Source organism: Topomyia yanbarensis, chromosome 1 (assembly GCF_030247195.1).
Source record: "Topomyia yanbarensis strain Yona2022 chromosome 1, ASM3024719v1, whole genome shotgun sequence".
Taxonomy (NCBI): Eukaryota; Metazoa; Arthropoda; class Insecta; order Diptera; family Culicidae; genus Topomyia; species Topomyia yanbarensis.
In genome coordinates this window covers 188,343,046-188,364,051 of record NC_080670.1, presented here as the reverse complement: position 1 = coordinate 188,364,051, position 21,006 = coordinate 188,343,046, and the positions used below count along the sequence as shown (strand labels likewise).

Here is a 21,006-nt window from a genome sequence, read left to right as displayed (position 1 = left end):
CAAGTGCTGTCTTCCAGAAGCTGGAAGGTTCCAGGGGATGTGCCTAAGCATAGGGTATCCGATGTCGTTTAAGCCGGCGGAATTGCGTCTGGCCGAATCAAGAACTGTCGATAGTTCCTGCCCGGAGAAGGCTCGATTGTAGTTTTACCCGGTATCGATCGGGAAAGCGAAGGGGTTGTTTTCTGTTCTCATTTTAACCGTTAAGGCGAAGGATGGAAGGACCGTATCGGCAGGGAGCACAGAGAAGTATTCTTCGAGATTGTTGGTAATTTTCGGCGGGTCGTTGCTGGGTTGCGCAGACGTCAGAAAGCAAGTGATCGCTGTTCTCATTGGGGGTCTTCTCGGGATGGGTGCTCTGAGGGCTTTGATCGCCTCGCTGACTTCCGAGTTCCACCAGTGAACTGCGTAAGGTGGAGGGGTGCCGCTGGTCCGAGGGATACTCTCTTCAGCAGTGCAATTCTTCCGGTGAGTACTGTGATCGAGAGAATCCGAAACGGTTTCATCGAATGTAGCAATTCGCGCTACCGAAGATCCAGTGTCGACCACAGGAGTTAGAGGGTAGTGAGTAGTGAGTCATGTCGTCAGTAGTGCCGCATGCCCCGGCTAAGGAACTGGAGTAGATGGTCAGACCAGTTTGTGCTATCAAAGCAATTTCATGGCCTCTGCGATTACTTCTTCATGAGCCCCACGAAATGTTATGAGTATTGAACGTCCCATGATCAGGAAGCGGGTTCGTTGCTGCGTAATGCGATTGTGGACATGGTGAACTCGATGATAAGGGGGCCCTTGGTTGAGGGTATAGGTAAATATTGGTTTTGCTCGAGGCTGCCCAAGAATATTCGTTTCCGAGCCAAGATGAGAAATTGGTACTATCTGATAGGTGAGTTTCTTGGAAGTTACTACAGATAGGCGTTGAGAATTTGTTTATCCCCTAGGTTTCTTCAGATGTCGTTCTGGTATCCACTAGAGCTAGTGTCAGCTATGGTCGGATGAGCTGGAGTCGCTAGCCTGCTATTGCGCGATCTTTGACGGGATGAGATGATGGACTTTCCAATTGCTGTATCTGTGGTCTAAAGTTTGACGGCAGATATATTTCGGTCGGTGTTGAGTCTGTTTATGCGTATCTTCTTTGACCAGAACCGGTACGAGCAAGTGGAAGTCACGATTTGTGATGATGATTTATGTATTAAGATCTGACTTAGTCTTAGTGGTACCACAGAGAACAGACATCCATGATCGAACAAAAATATTTAAAAAACGTGTGTAAACATTTGAATTAATATACTAAAAACACTAGCGCCGCCACACCAACCTATCCCAACTATCCGTCAAATCGATTCCGGAACCGGTTCGAAATCCTGGATGGATTCTGCATGGAATCTAGCTCAAAGAAAACAACCGATTCCGATTCTATCGGTTGATGCATTTGAGCTGGAATTCATGCTGGAAGTCCGAACCGGTTCCGGACTAGTTTGACTGGGCAGAGGAATAACCGCTGTCAATTCTGTCGCACTCAGCCACAAAAAACATGACGACAGTTGCGCACCTGGTTTAGATATCCAAAATACCTTCGAAACCGTTAGAGATTTTACACAAGTTGAATGCTGCAGATGGACGTCTGTTCTCTGTGGTGGTACTTTTCCTGGTTGGAATGAGGTCACATCGTTGACGCGTCTGAGAACTCTTCCCGGCTACACGTTGCTTACGGGGAAATCGGGACACTTGAGTCGGTTCTCGCTGTTATTAAACTGGTTTCTCTTCTCGTTTCAGATGTGGTTAGTCGGTGGGATCACCTGCTCTGGGATACAGCAGGAAACGAGTGCAGGAAACAGTCGCGATTTCCATTTTTTGGAGTTTCTGTGTTGATGGATTTTCTGGTTCCCGGTATGACGAAACGGTTTTGCATGAAACCGACAAGGTCGTCATCATGATCGTTGATAAGGTGCGGTTCAAATGGAAGCAGTGGATGAACTTGTTGCCACAGGTAGAAGCCTATTAAATCCCGCGATGCTAGTTAGGTGATGCTGTATCGACCTCGGTCTCTAAAATGTCATATTTTTCAGGTGCGAGCGAGCATGCCTACGGTTGTGTTGTATATCTGCCAGCTCTCGTCAATGGGGTGACACAGTGTAGCTCAGCCATGTCCATCAGAAAAGTTGCTACGCTTGGAGAACAATCGACCTCTCGATTGAAGATGATGGCTGCAGTTCTTGGGGTCAGGATAAGTCAAACGATTCTGAACGTGTACTAGATGATAGATGAAAGCTAATGGACGAAATCCACGTGTCTATTGATATATGTCCCACAAGAATCTACTGAGAAAGAAGCTATCACCTCCAATTATTTTCTTCGTGGAACGGTGACCAGTGCGGACATGCGAATAGAACACTCTGTGAACCTCGCCGAAGTTCTACGAAGTCGCTTTAAGCGGCCACAGTATCTGGTTAACAAATTAAGAGAAGACTGATCGAAGTAATATCTATCAACTATGAATCCTCGACCAAAGTGGATAGATTACCGAAAGCTATTGCAAGCGGAAGACCTAGTGTTCGTGGTTGATGGTAAGAAATGAGTATGAGGAAGAATACAAGAACTAGTCAAAGGAGCGAATTGATAGATTCGCCGAGAGGATGTAAGAACTGGCGATGAACGGTAGCAAATTTGGCGATGTTGGAGGTTCAGGACGTCGAATCTTGAGGAATGACTAGATGTTGTGGGGTAGGATGTGTTGATACCGCTGGTCGCTCACTGTCGGTAATAGCGCAGTCTGCAAGACCGCCCAACCCATTTCAAGTGGCCAAAAAAGACAGCCAGCCCCGTGTTTTTCTGCAGATACGCGCAATTCAAACTCGAATCGGAAACGACCCCATCTATTTCAACATGGTTTGCTGGTACATATGCTTTGTACTCCTTCGTAAAAGGTACGTAACCAGCTTCAAACTATTTGCTACCTCCCGAAGCTTATCATGGCAAATTCAAGATATTCCTAAAATTCTCCAATAAATTTAAAAATGTTTTTGTTCCGAAAACGATAACGAGGGCTCGGTTGAGAAGCATAGGTATAATTTCAGTCGCGGAGTTGATTTTATTTCGACTTCCATCTCACCTTGGGACGAATCATTTTGGCACGGGCCTATTGCGGGATGGTAAGAGAAACAATAATGAGGAATGTGATATCATAGCGACACTTAACTTCCCAGTTAAACCAAGTTGAACCGGTTCGGAATTTTGAATGGATTTAGTAGGATTTCTAGCTCAAATGCATTCAGAATTCCGAATCATATTCGTAATGGTTTGACCGGGTTGTATAACAATATCCGGGCGTCTCACAAGAAAAGAAACACTGCTGCTCTGCTGGCCGTATAAAAATCCCAAAAACCTTGAAGTGGCAGATAACGCACAAAATAACCACGGAAACGGATTAATAAGCTTTGCAATATACTTTATAGCGTTATACTGGACGGACTGGAAAGAACGTTTTATCGGTCCAAGAGTCACCATACGAATGAATGATTAACTTTTGGATAAATTTCGCACCTTTGTGTGGGTATTAGGTGACACTATCATCATCATCTAGGATACAGCAGACATATGATAGGATCAAACATTGGCATTTTTCCAACTTTTTAAATGATTTGTAATGTTTACACCCTCAGGATAGATGCTGACATGTTCAAAAATCTTACACTATCGTGAAGGCGAAAGTTTCTGTTTGGTTTTTAAGGGTTCGGATTCTCCTCGTCAGTAATTAACACCAACTTAATGCTAGTTAGATAAATCCAAATTGGCACTAGTTGGACACTAAAATCCTGGTTTGGACTAATCTAGCTAGCATTAAGTTGGTGTTTGTTACTGACGAGGAGAATCCGAAGCATCATAAAATCATATGTTAGATTTTGTGTCCTTATGCACAAAAATTTGGTTTTATCCAAAATTTTTCCCGTTTAGGAATTTTGCATAGAAAGTTTCTACCAAGTTCTCCGACCAATGTGCCGCCCCCGCGCGGCACTCGAAGGAAAAGCTCCACACAACATTCGTAAAAAGGACGACAACCAAAACCGGTGAATGCTAAAGGGGAAAAGCCGAACTTCAGGCGCTACTGCGCTGTTGTGTTCATCCCGACCACAAAACACCGAACGAAGCCGGCAGGGGGAGCTTTTCCGTGCGGTTCGTGTCACGGTCACGGCTACCGTTGATCATGCGTCGCTTTCGGACCTCACTTGCTTGGTTCGCTGCTGGTTGCTGGCTGCTTGCTCTGGCACGTAGGACTCCGATAACTGGCCGCACTTGCTGTTTGGAAATGAACCGTTTTTGGCGGCAGTTCTCACGGCGAGCGGATTGCGATAACACGCGTTTTTTCACCGGCGTCCGTTGGCCATCTCCGGTTCTTAATAAATAAAAAAAGAAAAAGAAAAACAACACAGTGTTTGCTGATCCCGGTTGAGACAGTTTTACGGACACTGCCCTCCCCCTCACATTTTGCAGTAAATGAGCGCGTCGGGTGTGTGAAACGAGCTAGCTAGTGCCGTTACAGGATACCGTATAGTTTGGAGTTTGAAGGAGGTAGCACTTCACAGTGGAAAAGCGTTCCCAAGAGACGGTCCATCAATGTGAACGAGTGGTGATTTGTTTTGTTTTTTATGTGCCCTGATGTGCCACCGCTGGACGCGGGTGCTCCACACTCTTAAAGTTCAAAACAGCTTAATAGAAAAAAAAAATAACAACTGATGCGGGCAAGCTACATAACGGTGATGATGACATACTGTATACAGGGATGAAAATCCGTTTAGAATACCTTTTTGTGTAACGATTTGTGCTAATCCCTTTACCCGGAGTTGTAGCTTTCCGTTTTCGACACAAAAAGAGGTGAAAAGAGGTGGTGAAGCTGCTGCTGTACCTTGTCCGCTTGGGGAAAAGGATTGCTTTTCAATAGCGTCGTCCCATGACCGGATGGTCCAGTTCATTTTTTTTTGCGAGTCGATGGGTGGATGTATTTTTTTTTTTGTGTAGATGCACTCCAATAGTGCAGTAAAATGAATAAAGTGGATTTCAATGCAGATTAGTGCAGCAGTAACAGATTGCACCCGATCAGCGGAACCAGCGGAAGCGACCAGGAAGGTTCCATTTTGTGAAAGTTAATTGTGTGCCACATTCGTGGAAAGAGCCTGTAGTCAAACAGCTTGCAATTAGTGCTGATGAAAACACAGTCCCATCGGATAGTGGCCAGCCAGTTGGCGACGAATAACGGATAGTTTTTTTTAGTGTTTTTATTGGAATTCTTAATAAATTGGTGGTGATGGTGGTGTATAGTGGGTTTGTTTGTTGTTAAATTAATGCGATATTAGATTTTAAGGATCAGTGGTAAATGTGCGTGACATATATGATGAAATTGTGAAACCCATAGTTTATACAATCTTGTTAGTAACCCAGTAAAGGATTATACAGACGCAGGTATGTATCGTATTTATTTACTAATAATTTATTATATTATTAGCTATTTAGCAGAATTTCCCGCATAAATAAAATCAATTCTGTGCATCTACCCTCACTGCAACAATCCACTTATTGCCTCCTTGGATTGCAAAATTTCTCCGCATTGAAAAATGGTTGAAACGCAATGCCTTATATTCCATTGCGCCGATAAATTTATAACTATGAATTCAGATCATGGACACCATCGGATGATTTGTAAAACGAATCATTCTACTTTTTTCACCCGATCAAAACAAACAAATATCACACATATGAAAGAACCTTTCATGAACTGTTAGAAAAAGAGGGCCCTGAACTGCGTTTGCAAGAAATAACCATGCGAAGGCTAACAGCTGATAATGAATAGTTTCACATCAAACATTACATTGTCCCGAGCCGAATTTAAAGGGGCGTCTGGTGTAGCAGGCAAAAAATATCGACTTCTTTTTTATTCGCTTTATTTTTTAGTACTGAGCCTCTAGAATAGTCTCCCGCAATCTCTGTGGTCACGCTGAGCTTCTTTCGTTTCAAACAGTCATGCATTCCTTGCGTGTATTTGCTGTAACTTTTCAATCTATTTGGCAACTTTAATAGCGTTTTTCTCGAAACCGAGTTTTTTCAAATTGGCAAACGCGATAACTCGGAAACTAATCAACGAATTGACTTGATTTTTTATAAGGGTGCACAAAATGTGTAGCCTGTCAATGAACCTCAAATAAAAATGAATTTTTGATGTCACTTACCATATTATTAGAATTTTGGATACTTTTTAACTGGACTGGTTTTTATTTGGACCATAAAAAGGAGCTGAATGTCACGCTCATGTCAATTTGACTTTGACAATTAGACAAATAATAAATAATAATGTGAACAAATGCATTTTACACTACTAACATCCACCGATATGAAATGAAATCATTAATCGGGTTAACCAAAAAAAAAACTGTGAGATAGAGTGTTCAGAGATTTTTCATATACCATTCAAGAACGAACTGGTCCACAGTCACATCAAACGGTGTCCATCGTGCGTCATTTTTATGACAATGATCGCTGTTACCACTATAACGAAAACCTGACTGACATACCTCCTGTATGTAGAAGAGTCACTAGCTTCATTTTTGCAAATCTCACTATTTTGGTATGCCTTTTGTCACGAATGGTTCACTACGTTTACCACAAGTGCATATGGCCTGCCAAATCGGGTATTTCGCAGAGAATTTCGATAGTTTCTTGCATTTGAAACTGTTATCCACAGATAACAGAACTTACCCGTAAAATATTCATCATCAATGGTATTTCATTGGCAGCGTTGTATAGAGTTTTCGGGCGAGCGTTTTGATAAAACTCTGCCTCGTTTCGATTTGTGAGATCCAGCGCACGTTGTCCATTTTCAAACCGCATGGTTTTCTTGGTCCTCTGCTCGCAATCTTTTCAGTTTATGTACCCGACGATTGGACCATACTGGCTTTGGTCGTGGACGGGGTTCAGGAAGATGAGAAATACGCCACACGAAACTAACGGCTCAGGGGCTTCTGAAATGGAGTAGTTCCTTGAAGCTTCTTCATTTACGAAGATGAGGTCCAGACATTCTGTCCAGTAATGTGCTCTCAAAAATATTAGTTCAGAGAGATCTGGCAAGGCATATCCGAAGGAGATACTCCTCCAACGAAGTCCAGGTTTATTATAATCACCAAACAGTATATAAGCTGCGTTGGGTTCAATGGAAGTTGCGATATCCACTTCCGGGTGTATGTGCCTCTAAATAATTTTCACGTCACTTGCGAAATCGGGAGTAATATACACTACACTTACACAAATCACGACGACGAATATTTACCCTTAGTTGATTGTGTTAATGACTGTCACTTTTATTTATGGACAAGAGCTGGTTTGTTACTGCGATAAGCACACCGCCACCGCGTTTTTTTACTTTTTACTGTCAAAATCGCAATCTGAAACAGCGACGAACAACTCGTCGAACTTAGACGAGAAAAATAGAAAAAAATTTGGTTCATCGAGTAACTACAAGTCTAAGCTTTTCAAATCTTATTGAATTTCCTGTGTGAGTTATCGGGTTCGCCTCAGCGCTCCTCGACATGGAAACGGTTGGAGTAGAATGGTGTCAAATAGGTACAATAGGACATTATCATTGTTATGTTATTGCAGAGGTCGCTCATCTTGCGTGAATTAGATACTCGGTAGAAAACATCGTTGACGACTGTCGTTTCGGCTGTTATGTGGATCAGCTGTAGTAGCTACGGCGCACAGTGGTCAAAAATCCTGAAAAGCTGGCCAAAAGTCGAAAAATGAAGTTCTTCCTTTACAGTTGTTGATTTTTTTACATAATTTATATTCCAATTGCACCATATAATGATTTCAGTTCACCACAGATGACTCTGAGAACCGTTGAATTATTACCGACAGTGTAGCTATCGGAAACGTTAAATCCAATGCAAATTTGTGTCAGAAAAAATTGTTTCTTCAAAAATTCAGTGTTCGCCAATGAATTAGCCTATGATAGTCAAGAAAACGTTAAAGATATGTTCTTTAATAATGCATCATTCTTCCAAGTCACATGCACAAAAAACTTATAATAATTTACTGTTTGAAAATTGTTAATAATTGAACAAAATAAACACTAATTTAAAAATGGCTAAGTTAAAAGTCTTACTAGATTTGATTGATTTTTCGATTGCCAAATGTTTGTTATGTATTTTTTCAACAACTTTATAAATATTAGCTGCAACCTTAGGTTTCATAGGCCCCTTAAAATTAGAGTGAAAAATTCCAAAAAAAAAAAACAGTCATAAATCCTTAAAGAGTAGGGATGGCGAGTTGAAATACTCTACAAAAATGTGGCTTTTTGAAGCATCTATCACTTTCCAAAACTTTAAAAAGGTGTCAGAAATCAAATAAAATAAGTTTAGGGGGGTATGTCGACATGTACATCTGTTCCACTTTATAACATTTTCCCTTTAAGAGATAGACAGTTTGCATCTTCAACAAAATTTCTCAAAATTAGATCCTCTACAAACTTTTCACAAACAGTTTACCATTTCAACAATAAATGAAAAGGTGATGTTTTTCATCTAACTATATATCACCTTGTGCTGTTATGTCCCATGCAAAACTGACTCACACATCACTGCTGAGGCGAGTTATAGGGGAAGCCCGCCGCAGGCACGTTCAAAGCTCCGGGAAAACTAAGCTAGTTTGCACTCCGTTAAAACCTTGTAGAAGTGTATTTGTAACATGTTGGGAATTGTAAAAATGTAAAAAAAACTACATTCGTTGAGGACCCCCTTAACTTGTAAGTTAAATGTTTTATGTATTGGCCCTGAAAAGGACCAAATCATACGAACTCCTTACGGCACGACAACAAAATACGAAAACTGCAAACTGGTTATTTCTTGTACTGGAGCCACCGTTCCTAGATATCAAAGGGGGCGGTGCTAACAACGCTATAATATGTTCGCGCGATGGTCAAGTAGCTCGAACCAGTCATAGCACGGATGATTACCGCTTTCACAAAATTCAATATTTTCCGATTTTTATAGTAGTCCTACAATTTAAGAAATTTAGTACAAAATTGCTGCACATATTTCTTATCAGATAGTGCAAAAATCTAGCGATTTCGTTTAGTACAATGATAGTAATTTGCATTCAAAAACTGACAAAATTCCAGCTGAGATTCATAAAACGGCACTCCCATATGGAAATGTTAGAAGTATTTTACTTCAACACATATATGGGGTAACTTACTCCCTGTCAGAATGTGAATTGTACATCGAAAACTAACTATCAGAATGAATGGTCCGCGTGCCCATCCAAGAACACACGCTTATATTGAAATGGCCACACGGTTACAAAATCCAGTTTTGTACACGCGAAGTCACATGAATGCGAGCACACGTGACAAACGCATTAACATACGAACGCTTAAGCCCTTCGCGATTAACTCTTACGTCCCCAACCCCCATCTCATTAAAAATATTAAATTTCAAAATAATGGTACTCAGACGGGTTCCAACCAAACTTGATGCGGTTTTTTAGAAACGATCACAAAATTTGTCTAGTTTTAGGAACCAAGACCATCTTTCCGGAAATGACCGTAGTTCCGGATATATTGTTGGGAGTACTGGGGTTACCCCCCTTTCCGAAAAACGAAAAACTTCCATACCGGTGTTCAAACCCGTCTTGTGACACATAAAACTTCATGATTTTGCAAAACAAATGCATTGGAAAACATTCTGAGGGTTTTTGGTCGAATTGGCCACACCCCAAGGTATTCCGGGAACCTGGTTCCTCCGGCAAAAAGGACACTTTTCGACCGGTTATAAAACCCACCTTGCCGCATGTCAAACTTCACGATTTTGCAATACAAGTACAGTGGAGGACATTTTGAGGTGGGTTTTATAACCGGTCGAAAAGTGTCCTTTTTGACGGAGGAACCAGGTTCCCGGATTACCCTAGGATGTGGACAATTCGACCAAAAGACCCTCAAAATGTCCTCCACGGTACTTGTATTGCAAAATTATGAAGTTTGACATGCGGCAAGGTGGTTTTATAACCGGTCGAAAAGTGTCCTTTTTGCCGGAGGAACCAGGTTCCCGGAATACCTTGGAGTGTGGCCAATTCGACCAAAAACCCTCAGAATGTTTTCCAATGCATTTGTTTTGCAAAATCATGAAGTTTTATGTGTCACAAGACGGGTTTGAACACCGGTATGAACGGTTTTCGTTTTTCGGAAAGGGGGGTAGCCCCAGTACTCCCAACAATATATCCGGAACTACGGTTGGAACCCGGCTGAGTACCATTATTTTGAAATTTAGTATTTTTAATGAAATGGGGGTTGGGGACGTAAGAGTTAACAACGCACACCTACGTTCGCGATCGCGCAAACTTAATAACACCCCGGTAATAAGGAGAACGTTTTAGCACTTACGAATTTTAAAACGCCGTCTCAAACGCAAACCTGCAGACGTCCGTTTTCGTGCGCTCATGAATCGGTCCGGAAACCATCACACTCTGTCCTAATAACTTAGGTGCATACATTCAGTAGGACCAATTTAAAAAATAAAGCTCATATCCACTAAACAACACGCTCCATGGCGACATCACCGGGAACTCTAGTTATATGGAAGATCTCACTTTCTTCTAGCATCTGAGCCGTACACCAAAAATAAAGCATCAGATTCACGATCCGCGCACGATTATCCATAGAACACATGAAAGACACACGGTTATAAAATAGAATTTACACGCGCGAAGCAACATACACGTTAGCACGAGCAACATACAAACGCACACGCGATCGAACACGTTAACGTACAAATGCTCGAATCCTTCGCGATGATACACGCGATCGCGGGTCCCTACGCCCGCACATACCTGGACCATACAATGAATATCACATTCAGAATCACGGCCCGTTACAATTGGCCTAATGCAGTGTTTTGGTGGGCGACATTGCCTGTCTCGTCTGCAAATTGTAGGATGTGATTCTGACGGGGTGCCCTTCCGAGAACCTAGCTCTACAGCTCCAGTAGGACAACTCTCGAAAAACAATGTCCTTCTAGTAAACTCAAGCAATAGAAAAATATGCGATCGAATTCAAAGACCTATCTACTATGCGATAATAACATAATCACAACTTGAGCCCCCTCAGGGACCTGATGAAATCCGGTCCCAAAAGTCGAACGAATTTATTCCTCAACACTAAACCAATAAATATCCCCAACTTCACAGACGCTTTGTTTTTTTTTTATATCTCCCATTCATTTTCAATGTCTATCTCTTCAGACCACTCGATATTACGAGAGAAAAACCCTTTTTCCGGGGACACAGCACAAAAAAAACAGCAGCAGCGATAAAACATTTGTCTTGTTCAGTTTTCCTATATATCGGTTCAAGGACGTTTTTGTTTTGCTGCTAGATTTTTATTCCCAAAGCAACACTAAGGCGCGGGCATGACATGGTCGATTAGAGACTTAATAGCCGTGTCTTGGCTACCGATCTTTTGAGTGCTTATTCGGGATGGAGAGGGTCCGGTACAGAATCGTTTGAAAATTATTTATTTATTAATTTTTATATTTCAAATCGCTTTCGATATTTGAAGTTAAATCTAATTGCGACACCGCTGGGGATGCTCTAAAGCAACAAAAAATCGGTGCATACACGGAAACGAAAAACTACCTAAAATTGAGTTCCTTTGACTCAATCTCGTGGTATCGTGGGGGAACTTAAAATTAGGTAAACCGTGTTGAAGGTAGTTTCCATTTAACCACGGCAAAAATTACAACTCATTGATAGGTTTTTTATACTCAAATTTAAGTTGAATTTACCTAATTTTGAGTTCACCCCAAACAACTCAAAAGTACCTTCCTCCACGGAAGACCTCGACTGAGTCGAATCTCTCTTTTTGTTTTTGACAACACTAATAAGTGCGAAAGCGACGCACAACTCAAAAGTAAGTTAAAAGAACTTTTCTGCAGGTTGTTTTATTTAACCGTGTATAGACGTTTGACAGTTAGCGCGTGTGGATAGTAAACAAAAAAGATAATTCACGGTAGAAATTAAAAGTATAGCTTGGATTGGAAAACTAGAAGATAATAATAATAAAATAAAATTAAACTGTGTGCGATTGCGACAGGGAGAACGAAACAATTTATGTTGTGAGAGTATAAACCTGTAAGTACAGTGAGAAAAGCAGTGATGTGAGAAAATAGATTCACATGCAACTTTGCCTCCTCTTAGCACGGCGACCTAAAATCACGATTCGGCAGTTAAGGTATCTCACCCTAACTTGACTTAAAACACGAGAATATAGTGGTAAATACGACAACCAGAAAGCTTGGAAAATAGGGAGAAACTACTTCTTGTAAGTGTAATTTATCCATGAGTGATCTATACTATACACTGTATAAAATGCTGATATTCTTATAGACACTAGTAATGGTACACAAAAGTACTATATTTTTCTAAATACGATATTGTTTTGAACCTGTCAAAAGCCTAAAGCTAGAAACCATATCATCCGCATAATCCCCATAATGGCACAAACACTTCCGTGCATAAATCGACCGTTTTGTTTTTTCACTAGCAATTCCTCCCCAGAGAACTAGTAGACTAGTTTCGGCAATGGCTACCGTATATCGCCATGCAAAACGGCTCTGTTTGCTTTTTCTGCGGAACGAGTCGAAAAGGTCCTGCGATATACAGTTGTGATTCGCTGTTTGGACATTTTAACAGTGCCGCTTTTTAGTGTTGGGCTTTCGCTAGTTGAATGCTTGCTCAACTAAAAACAAAAGCATCTGAAGGTCACAGCTCTCGCGCGAAATTGAATTTGACAAGCCATAATAAATAATTGTGGAAAAGCTCTGGAACTGCGAATGGAAGAAGATAAAGTATCGGCGAAAGAAGCCGGAAGCTTTTTCTTGGCTTCTGGATTTAAAATCGCTTTGTGAAATTAAAGTTTGTTTTTGGGAGCAGTGTTGATCAGATTCATAATGAAAGAAAATATTTACGGTCATTATCTACACCGTTTACACCGTTGAGAAAGGTCAAACACGTAACACTTTATGTTCGCCTATCAAACAACTGGATCCGGGAGCAGCAAGTTCTAATTAGTCGATGAAACGTAGTTCGTGTGAAAGGCACAATACTTATAACATAGTAAGTCATGAATCCGTGACATCACGCAATTTTCTCAATCGTTCAAAAGCCACATTCAAAACAACAAAGAATAGATAACTTAACCGGATTTATACCCAAGTCACATTTAGTCAACGTAATAACTGTACGTACGGTAAAATCCTCTTAAACTAGGAACATTTTAAATCATCAGATTATGACCCTGGTGCTCTATTTTTAGTGACACCCACATAGCCTCGTATCGTGTATGCAACGTGTCGGAAAATTGCACCCCATATTTATGAGCAATTCCAGCCCCGCAGCCTTACAACATCCTCATCATCATCTCGAATGGGGCGACGAGAAAAACGGCCAGATTGATATTCAACGCTCATCGTGAAGGTGCTGGTGCACTCACACTAACCAGTTGCCAGGATTCATAATCGTTTTTTCCGGGATTAGACACACAGAAGGGCACTAGGCTACTGGGAACTGGACTTTATCCTAGCGTCACCACCATATTCGGTGATAGAGCGATAAACAGTTTCCTCACGCTCTCGGGGATCTGCTTCTCATCTGAAATAAAAATAAAAATAAAGAAAGAACGAAAAAGGAAAAACGATGCAGTCACCAAACACATTCAGCATTCATGAACTGGCGTTCTTTATCTTGACCTTTTCACTCACTGAACAGCATTGGGGGAAAAATTGTAGGACAGTCAACGACGATATCAATGGATCTAAACTTCGCCGGAGAAATTGGTTACCTGCAGCATAATAAACATAGTACCGTTTTCCATTTACACCCAAGCTGGCTACGCTTCGAGGATGTAAAAAAGTGAACAACAAGCACTTCACATTCCAGCGCTACATTTGCCACCCTTCGAAATACAGCCTTCCGGCTGTCCGCCCCGGCGTGAGTACATGACTGCTGAAGTGATCAACGGAATTGATTGAGCTTCGCAGAGTGCGAACCTTTCATCATCCACTAACAGGCCACTCATCGCAGCTTCTTCGCACGGTCCTTCATGTACCCTTCCTACATCTAGGTGTACATGTGTAGGTAACGATGCAGAGCACTGCATCCGAACCGAAGGGCATTCGAGGCGCGTCCTTGCCACTCATGAATTAATGAAAATGTTGTGGAGTATGTACCGCCTACTCGTCCGAGCCGCGGAAGATACCTGCATGAGCGTATTAATAGTTTTCGGAGAATCGCGCCTTCCTCCATACATCCGTGCACCGTGGATTGAGGGTTCTGTGCTGTGACTGTGACCTGCCGGTTCATCGGGCGACTACTGCGGTACTTTTCTAGTGTTGAGAACGGTTTTACAATCGGGGCGTGATGTTTTCTTCATGGGGGTACTATAACATTATCGAAATTTTATCTACTGACGTTGAAGATGAGCAGGCGAATTTTTTTGCGTGTAAAATGTCAAATCAAAATGATACACTTTAATACAATTTCGAAATCAAAGAAAGATTCCACCTCACTGACCGTACCAGTCACAGGTTATTTTTACCTCACACCGGGTTATTCATGATTAGAATCGAATTCGAAACGCTTGAGCAGACTGTGGTTGGGTATTACCCTTGTCAACTCGTCACCGACTGGCATAGCATACCGTTACTGACTACCTCCCCCCCGGTAGCCCGAAATAGGTTTCGAAAGGGGTAGGAGACGAGTGCACTAATATTGATTTATGGGAAATTGCCAAGCGAAGCGGACAAACGGACTGATGCCCTTAATCGACCCTCATACTAGACAGCGCCGATGTTACACAGTCGCAGAGCGCTGGTTGAAGGTAGAATATAGAAAGATCCCACGGTGTCACGGGGCACATTGTTGGAACATTTTCGAGTAAAGGAACGCGGTGGAAAGGGAACCGTACCTAAATGAGGGGCACACAGGCGATGATAATAATCGGCCCGTTACTAGCGCTGCTGGTTGAGTTTCGGTAGGGGTATGTTTGATCGGAAGATGGGGGTTTCATGGGAACATTGACGCTTTTCATTGTCGTGATCGCGAGCGCATAAAAATACATTTTTGTCCTGAAGTTTGTTCAAGTCAAATGATTAGGTTGTAATCCTATCGCATCTATTATTCAAAGATAACCTAGTTTTAAGATAGGGGGTTGTTCACCAGTGTACAGTGGCTCCTCCAGTGGAAATAAATGAAAAAATCTGACGAATGAGGTGCTCGATGGGCCGATTGTTTCATAAATCATGAGCATTTCAGTTAGTGAACATTTCCAACGCAAAGCACACAATGTACTTTTAAGTTCTATCCTAGTCAGACGTACAAGCGTTCGTGGCCTTCGCGATAACACAAGCCTGGTTAGAAACGCGAACATGCAATTGCAATCATCCACACACTTACGCCCGCCATCTCGCTAACATGAAAACACCCCCGGTAATTAGGTGAACGTTTCAGCACCTATAAATTTACAACTGCTCGCACGACCATCAATCGGTCACGTCCGAAAGTCTCTACCCTCGATCCTAGCCAGACCCGCAGCCAGGATTTTGTTTCGGGTGGGGGAATTAAAATTATTGCATAAATCTTCAATTCTGATCTGATGAAATTTTGAGAAGTTCATTATGAAAACAATCCCAACATATTGACTTATAGACTCAACTAGTTACAACATTTTAGTCGCTCTCCGTGACTGATGTCTGTTCATTGTACTGTCACGTCTTTTTCCAACTTACATAGACATTAATTGGAAATCATCCAAAGCGACTAAAATGCTGCTGCTGGGTGCAACATTAGGTTTATTATGAGTGTTTCAATACGAAACGCATACCCCGCATAAAATGAAATTGAGTGTCAGTGTTTATGTCTCATCAGCATAAACAGAACTTCTGCTCGGACGGGACATCATGTCTGACCAGTCGCTCGATTGAACCACAAAGTGTGTTTTAGTTTTAGGGGTTGTAGCGTCACGCCGGCGCTAATCTATTCCGGCAGTACGGTTAGTACCAGTTTCTGATGAGACGAAGTCGAAGCGCACCCATGACTTTATGTCCAACGATGGCTGGAGCGTAGCAGGTCGAAATGTAACGTAACAACGAAGCAAGAAGGTTTGCTTTTTAATTTTTACCGAAAAAAAAATCAACAATCCGAATGCATAACACAAAAACTGTCTTCTCAGTTATATTGGACGAAATCGTGTTCAGAGTTGGCAGCACCCTCTCAGATTTTAATGAGACTTTCTGTACATGAGAGCTTTGTTACAAAAAGTCACTTTGCATACTTTGTTTTTCCAAAAATGATCTAGACTGTATTTTGAAAAGGTTCAAACTATTTTTACCAATTTTTTTTTTTCAAATGGCTATAGTCTAAAAATGACAAATCCTACAAAAAAATGTTGTAGGAGTGATTTTCACAAAATTATTCAAATTTTTGAATAAAAATATTGAAAAAATTCTTCATCGACTCCTACACTGAAAAAAATCGCTTTAAAAAAATTAAAAGTCGATTTACAAAAAAAAACCACCTTTGATTTGGATGAAATTTTGTTCCAAGATAGGTAATTATGTTCCCTACCTACCGTCAAAAATTAAAGTTAGGCACTTTTAAGGAAAAAAAGCTATATGAATTAAAAAAAACTGAATTTATTTTTTCAGTGAATTTTTATCGAAAACTAAACCAATGAAAGTCATAATCATCTCAGAATTCAATTTCTGAACTGCTACTTGCCTGATACATACAAAAAGTATCAGTTACGAATTTGGTATATATTCATAACAAACTTGAATGAGGGCAAAGATAATCCATTTAACATCATCGATATATGCGAGATTTAACTAAATACCACTTGGCCGTGTACGGAGAAGTATCTTGTCTATGTACCCGCCTGGGAAGTAGAGATTGATGGTGTAGGGGCCTTAATTGAGAATTATGGGGTTCGCTCCTTCAAGAACCCTTTGCTTCAGTCAGTGAAAATTCTGGTTCGCCATCCTATACATTTCCGAAAGAGAAAAATCAGTTTTCTCTGCTAAGCTTTCTCGTAAAGGCCTGCGAGTGTCCTTTGAAGGGTGCTGTTGTAAAACCGAAGTAAGTGGTTCCTGGTGTCGGTGATCTTAGAAACTCGCAGGAATTTTTAACATGGTTCATTAAAAACCCCAAGTGTCCTTTTGTTTCAGTCCCTACATTTTCCCCTAGGTTTTACACAATGCTCTACGATTAAAGGTCAAACGAAACGAGTACCCGATGCGAACAACCGTGAACAGTCTCCTACTTTGTGGTGGGCAGAGATTGATTAGAATTATATGCGAAAGCGACTTTTGAACGTCGGATCGCCCGAAATTTTTGCCAAAATACGCAACGCTACAAAGGCAAATGAAAAACTTAATGAAAGCTGAAAAACGCGATTATTGGCACCGGTCCGTCAACGGATTAACGGACAGATCATCAGAGAAACAATGTTTCGTCTGGTGGCTAGGGTATTCGATTCATCCTGTGATTGCAATACACGGAACGTTCGTCATATGATGCATCGCTTTTATGCTAATTATTATGACAGTAGTGTTGAGTGCAATCATAAAAGAGGCTGTGCTGCCAACATTCTACCCACAAAATTGATGGTTTTATATTTACCTATCAACGACCATGCCCACATCGTTACAGTTACAGGCTCTCCGTTTGATGGAGCATGGAAAGTACTATTTGTATTTCCTGGGGAAAACATGGGAGTTTTTAAGTTCTTTGTCTGAAAAACAGCAGCAGATTACCTTAGTTTAGACATTAGAAGGTGATATTTATGAAAGATCGCGTAGCTTCAACGAGTTTAAACTATTTCTTCTCAGAGGACGCTCGGAAATTGGCAAGTTTCGTGGATCGATGGAAGTTCAGGAATACCAAAGGTATCAACAAACCTTGGTCCAAAAGAATGGATGAGGGTCATGGCTTCATTTGGGTGATATCTCGGGTCATGTACAATCATTATACGTAGAAGGCCATTCTCCGGCATATTGAGGTCGTGGAGAACGGTCTCTGCGCTTGTAATGGTGGCTATCGCGATATTGAGTATATTGTCTGGTCGTGCGCTAAGTGTTCTAGTACCAGATCTCCGTTAAACGTATCCCTCCGCCCTCCAGTCCAGTCCGAGATGCTATACCAAATTCGTTACTGATACTTTATGCATGTATCAGGCAACTAACAGTTGGGAAATTGGATTCTTAAATGATTATGACTTTCATTGGCTCAGTTTTCGATAAAAATACACGAAAAAAAACAGTTTGGACAAGGAAAAGCTTTTTTCAAGTAACTACTTTTCCTTGAAAGAGCCCAACTTGAATTTTTGACAGTTAGTATGGAACATAACTAACCTTGGAACAAAATTTCATCCAAATCAAAGATGGGGATTTTTTTGTAAATCGACTTTAAATTTTTAAAATCGATTTTTTTCAGTGTAGAAGTCGATGAAGAATTTTTTCAATATTTTTATTAAAAAAATTGACTAATTTTGTGAAAATCACTCCTACAACATTTTTTTTGTAGAATTTGACATTTTTAGACTATATCCATTTGAAAAAATTGGCGTACAATGCACTAACTTATTACAGTAATTTAATTTGCGTATGATTTAATTAACTTTATTCTGGCCAATATCTAAGTGCTCATTTTGGGACAGCTTTTATGCTCAGTTTTGTATAAAACTTCTACATATTTATTATATAATTCGTTTATTTGATTCGGTTCAATGCATTAGCTAAACTAAACCTAATGATGTAAACACTGAAAATGATAGAGCATTAATAGTTGTCCAACAGATCTCGAGCGAGTGACTAGTGATTACGCATGGAGACCTGTTTACTGGCCTGAGAAATATTTATCCTAACCAACAGCGTCTTGGTGGTCGTTCATTTCTATCCATGTCCATCCATGTCCATGTTCGCGCATATCTGATTTCATCTTTGTTTCATGTCCATACGAATCACGAGTGTCGACTTCCTCAATGATAGTGCTGACTGTTGATTTTGAGATACTGGACGCAGTTTTTCCGTCAATATCATCTGCACAAATTTGGCAATTATTTGTTTTTCAGGTAGTAGTAGTGGAGACTATTGATGTGCAAAGATGTAATGTGTATGACACTATCACATTATGTTTTGTATGTGCTGGGGTCGGGTACAAGGAAATAGGTCGGTCCACCTAGATGCTTACCACAACTCCATTTAATATATGGGGAATTACTTACTAGATGTGTCCCTTATAGTGAATTCCATTTCTTCCAAATGTGACAGGAATCTTTCAATGGCCACGGTGCAAGTAAGTGGTATCAGATCTTGTAATCGAACATTGATTTTTCCTTCGTCCATATATAAGAGGATCAACCATGTGTTACAAGTTGTAATGCAAAATGACTGGTTTCGCCTGGGCTAATTTGTTAAATGCCATCAGCACTGAATGCCTGACATGGTAGAACTCGTAAATGTGATGTTCCATTTTCACCTTTAGCAAATATTTCACATCACGAATGTTCGGTCTTATGCGAAAAGACCGGAAGTCAATAGCCTCCGCATTTGGCTGAAGCACCACTTCTTGCTTGTATTGTTATTGAAATGTCCTGTTTAGCCGGAATTAAGAAACAAAAGATGATAAACCCGTCCACATGCCGTTTGATTCAAATGAACATAAGTAACAATACAGACAACCGGCTGTCCGGAGTTGAAAATGCATTTTTTCCAAACTGAGAATTTCCAAACTAATTTAACGAACAATGAAACCATTAAAAATTCGCGGCAGCCGGCTGCCCAGAGCAATAAACACATGGTAACACTTTTGAGGGTACTGTACCCTGTACTGAAACCTATACACCAAAGGTCTGTTCTGATAAGATTTGCTATTATTTCTGCTAGAACAACAGAAGAAAATGTGTCAAACTTTGAATCCACATCTTACATTTACGAAATGGATCGTTCCATCATTTCGAACACCAACAAACGAATCTTTGCCCAGTCGTCCAATCGTATCTCCACGACTGCAATTTCACGAAAAATCACCATGACATCAGCATCAAAATGCTTCATTTTGATCTGACAAGCTTGTAAATAGTCGAAATAAATCTCGATGTGCTTTGAAAAGACACGTCCCCAATCGCTCCAACCACCGGAAGGCACTTGTGCATACTATAGCCTTCCGCAGCCCCCCCCCCCGTAAGCTAAATGAGCCGTAATTCCGAACAATCATTCTCTGGTTCGTTCCGTTGCAGAGAGTCTCTCTCACCCCCTCCCCGGGGGGGAAGCAGGAAAATGGTAGCAATTAGTAGCAACGAAGATTGTGCGTAATTGAAGTGTAGGTATAATTAGTTGGTTGCCGTTTGTGTGCCGCCTTGAGGAAGGGGGTGCCACAGCAGGAATTTCCCCGGCGCAAACACAATGCTAGTCCAAACGCTGGTTTTTCGTATTGTATTGCGGCCGTGTGGTGTTTTGCTTTTGGGGCTTCCAAGTGTGGGCAAAAGACATGAAATGAGCATAATAAATATTTCTTCCGGCTGCTCCTGTTGGCGCTTTGGTGGTGCGGCGGCAGTAGGATTCAACAGGCTCAGAATACCTACTACTACATGCTACCGGTCACCGGAGGTGTGCTGATGGTAACGCGGATGATTACACCAGGCAGTTCGTGCAGCTCGTCCCATGGGCCGGACTAATGGCCGGAACGAACGAAACGGAAAGGTTGGACAGGAGGGCGAAGCGGAATATACCCATTGCAGAGGTGCCCCTTTTCTTTTAACAACGCGGTCGGAAAATCTGATTAATGACTGACTGGCAGGAGGCTCGAAAACCCGGCAAAAATAATTTAATTAACTGAAAATAATTAGTACCCCCAGTGCTGGTAGGCTGATGAAACGTGTTAATCCGTTCGGGTTATATGATTTTAGGTGTTGATGGGTAC

General features: G+C 41.2%; 1 protein-coding gene across 3 annotated transcripts in view; it reads left to right on the top strand.

Annotated features, from left to right (window-relative positions):
• The window catches only part of LOC131684696 (dopamine receptor 2-like), a 250,964-nt gene that overhangs the window by 84,653 nt on the left and 145,305 nt on the right, over positions 1-21,006 (top strand). The window contains exons 1-2 of one of the 3 annotated variants that reach the window (XM_058967801.1): positions 11,657-12,162; positions 12,229-12,352. The exons of 1 other annotated variant lie outside the window; for it this stretch is intronic. The gene's annotated coding sequence lies outside the window, so the exon portion shown is untranslated. Of the gene's footprint in view, positions 1-5,402; positions 5,452-11,656; positions 12,163-12,228; positions 12,353-21,006 lie in introns of those variants that run through there. One more of the 3 variants, XM_058967815.1, reaches the window with a different exon arrangement.